The following is a 4,490-nucleotide window of genomic DNA, read 5'->3' as shown; positions in this document are numbered from 1 at the left end:
GGGTGGGGGGGGGGGGGGAGGTGGGCGTGGCAGCTTGAACGTCATATTGTGACTTTTTCATGCCGGTATTAATGGCTCCTTTTTAGTACGGTTTTTACGAAGCTATATATCTGTCTCTTATACACATCTAGATGTGTATAAGAGACAGGTCTCATACTTTGCAAATGCTTGTAATCGTGTTTTTGTAATTTGACAATTACAATTTCAAAAATCATCGAAAATACTTTACTCTTATTACACCTCCTAAAAAGAGAAGTTATAAAAATATGCTACTGGAATATGTTCTGTGTAATGCAAATGAAATAAGACAATTGCCTTCTGCCATTTTTTATGTAGGTCTATATGATTTTAATTAACTGAGACATTCCTAACCACCACCACCCAACCCCACCATCGCCCCTCCCAACTCCCAAAAAATTATACACAGTTCAATCAAAACGAACGAGTTATACAGTACAAATTACAGTACAGTGTAATGAAATTCATTGGAAAAGCTTTTAAATTGAACTTTTAAAAGAATTGCGAATCTTGGGATCTTTAAAGCAATCTTGGGATATTTTAGAACGGAATCTTGGGAATTTTTATTTTTCCCAGTGGCCACATTGTGAACAACACTCAGATATTATTATCATCGTCATCATCATTATTTCTATCATTTATAATCATATCATTGTAATTATCATCATAATTATTTTATTATTAGTAGGCCTAGTAGTAAATCCATCTTATCCAATTAATTTCACCATCATAGTACGTAAATAAGCAACACCATCATCATAATTATTATTTTTATAAGACTCATTATTTATCATTTTGGAATGCAGAAGAAAGAGGGGTACAGGACGACCAAGGAAACTTAGAAAGAATTGGACATTTAAGAACTAAACATCATTGTAGTGGAAGCAGGGGATTAGCAGCAGAGAGAGAGAGAGAGAGCTTCCTTCAGTGTAGCTATCAAGGAAGCTACGTCCAACTTTTTATCACTTTATTTGGATCTACTAAATGATAATGTGTCATGTATGTCACCGTATGACGATCAATTTGAATTTATAGCGTTTTTTAAACACAAACGAAAATATCAAAATTAGCGGAGCCAGATTCTCAAGGGCGCATTGTGATTTTGGAAATGTAATAATTACATCTCATTGACGTCATCAGCATCCTATAGGCCTAGTCACAACAACAAAGTGGTATGACCGGAAAGCGTCGTTCATAAGAATTATGGAACAGAAAATGTAACAGCAGAGGTAAAGAATAAAATGCAGTACTGTACAATAATTGGAAGCGTGGCACCGCCACATTTTGGTGCGCAGCCAAAAAAAAACAAAAACCGAGTAGTCAGCCCGGAAGACAAAACATTATTATCTGGGGTGGAGAAATAGCTGAAATAGTAAAGTTCTTGAAAAATTTAAAATGTAAAGATAAAATAGGCCACTTATTCTCTAGGGTGGCGGTTTTTGTGTACAGAAAATATGGCTATATCAGTAGGCGTTATCTGTCTCTTATACACATCTAGATGTGTATAAGAGACAGGTCTCATACTTTGCAAATGCTTGTAATCGTGTTTTTGTAATTTGACAATTACAATTTCAAAAATCATCGAAAATACTTTACTCTTATTACACCTCCTAAAAAGAGAAGTTATAAAAATATGCTACTGGAATATGTTCTGTGTAATGCAAATGAAATAAGACAATTGCCTTCTGCCATTTTTTATGTAGGCCTATATGATTTTAATTAACTGAGACATTCCTAACCACCACCACCCAACCCCACCATCGCCCCTTCCAACTTCAAAAAATTATACACAGTTAAATCAAAACGAACGAGTTATACAGTACAAATTACAGTACAATGTAATGAAATTCATTGGAAAAGCTTTTAAATTGAACTTTTAAAAGAATTGCGAATCTTGGGATTTTTAAAGCAATCTTGGGATATTTTAGAACGGAATCTTGGGAATTTTTATTTTTCCCAGTGGCCACATTGTGAACAACACTCAGATATTATTATCATCGTCATCATCATTATTTCTATCATTTATAATCATATCATTGTAATTATCATCATAATTATTTTATTATTAGTAGGCCTAGTAGTAAATCCATCTTATCCAATTAATTTCACCATCATAGTACGTAAATAAGCAACACCATCATCATAATTATTATTTTTATAAGACTCATTATTTATCATTTTGGAATGCAGAAGAAAGAGGGGTACAGGACGACCAAGGAAACTTAGAAAGAAGGACATTTAAGAACTAAACATCAGTGTAGTGGAAGCAGGGGATTAGCAACAGAGAGAGCTTCCTTCAGTGTAGCTATCAAGGAAGCTACGTCCAACTTTTTATCACTTTATTTGGATCTACTAAATGATAATGTGTCATGTATGTCACCGTATGACGATCAATTTGAATTTATAGCGTTTTTTAAACACAAACGAAAATATCAAAATTAGCGGAGCCAGATTCTCAAGGGCGCATTGTGATTTTGGAAATGTAATGATTACATCTCATTGACGTCATCAGCATCCTATAGGCCTAGTCACAACAACAAAGTGGTATGACCGGTAAGCGTCGTTCATAAGAATTATGGAACAGAAAATGTAACAGCAGAGGTAAAGAATAAAATGCAGTACTGTACAATAATTGGAAGCGTGGCACCGCCACATTTTGGTGCGCAGCCAAAAAAAAAAAAAACCGAGTAGTCAGCCCGAAAGACAAAACATTATTATCTGGGGTGGAGAAATAGCTGAAATAGTAAAGTTCTTGAAAAATTTTAAATGTAAAGATAAAATAGGCCACTTATTCTCTAGGGTGGCGGTTTTTGTGTACAGAAAAATATGGCTATATCAGTAGGCGTTCAAAACTGGTGATATAAAAGGAAATCGCTGTGTAAAAACCAAGTTATGTTTATATTTATGCTGTTTCCTGCTGCTTATATTATTTTTTCTATCCACCTCTCTCCGTTCAAGTAGCATTGTTTTAACAGTTTATTTTTAATGGTTTCCTGTAATTGCTCATTATACATAACATAGTAGTTGATACTTTTAGTTAACAGTCGCATGTACTGATCATTAAAAATCATATATATTTTGTATATTATATATATATAGGCCTATATATATATATATATACACACACACACACACACAATATATATATATATATATATACATATATATATATATATATGTGTGTGTGTGTATGTAGGCCATATATTCGATGATAAAAATTTATGTTTGCAACAACAAAAAGTAACAGTTATTTATTTTTTAATAATCATAATCAAATCAAATACTGTATACAAAGACTTTTGATAAATGTTTAAATCATATACAATTATATTCTACGATTGCTAGGATAAATAAAATATTCCGGGTAAGGCAATCAATTAATTGTCTTACACTGAGGAAGAACACAAATCTTGTTTAAAATATTTGTGATTTAAAAAATTGTATATCTATTTTCAGGGGTCTTACTTTTTCAGGTCTTTGGTCTTCGTCTTGCCGACACCCACTAGGGTATAAAACGCAGACCCCTGATAATTTCACAGCCAAATGTCCAAATAATCTCGTGTAGATTTGATTTTGTGAATCTGATATATGTTCATTAAAATATACACTAAAAGAAATAAGGGGTTTTCGTTTTTCGGGTCTTCGCTAATTTTGCTTCATTTTGTAGTCACTGTGACACCCAATGGGTGTCTATAATGATAACTCAGAACTTAGTTATTTCTCTATATTCTATATATCATTCCCATGTGAATGATGAAAGACATGCTTGACAATATGATTTTATGATGATTTTGAAATATTTTTAAAAAGATAATTGAGAAAAGGTCTTCGTTTTCGGGTGGTTTAAGCTAAAATGAGGACCTTTTTTTTGGCACAGTCTGATGTATTATCATTAAAAATAAATGATTTAATGATGATTTCAAAAATATTTTCAAAAAGATAATTAAGAATCATATATCCTCGTTTTCGAGTGGTTTAGGTCACCCATTGTGTTTAAAACGAATACCCTTGATTTTGGGACAGCCTGATGTACTATCATTAAAAATAAAAGAGAAAAAATATGGGTCTTCACTTTTGGGTATTCAGTCTTCATCTTATAAACATTCAAAAATTTTGGACAAACTCTATGCAGGCCTATGATTTTTTTTCTCTTTTGTGGGATCGTCCCACTTTTATTTCATCATAATCGCAACTACGTATAGGCCTATATACATAACATATAGTCTACATTTTAACAGTTCTGTTATATAATTACTTAGTACACCTCTCTTTATTGTTTACTTTTTTTCTTTCTATTTTTAGGACTGCACTTTCGAATAGAACACCACATTCAAATGGTGGTTGGACATACCTGTATAGATTAAAATTAACTAACCTTAAGGTCTAGCATTATTAAACGGCTTCTGCAGGCTAGTATATGCTTGTCTCTTATACACATCTAGATGTGTATAAGAGACAGATATATATGTGTG

Source organism: Anneissia japonica, unplaced genomic scaffold, assembly GCF_011630105.1.
Source record: "Anneissia japonica isolate Jap-2015-1 unplaced genomic scaffold, ASM1163010v1 scaffold585_len4108843_cov191, whole genome shotgun sequence".
NCBI classification, from domain to species: Eukaryota; Metazoa; Echinodermata; class Crinoidea; order Comatulida; family Comatulidae; genus Anneissia; species Anneissia japonica.
The sequence above is the reverse complement of the archived record's forward strand: the minus strand, read 5'-3'. Positions refer to the sequence as shown.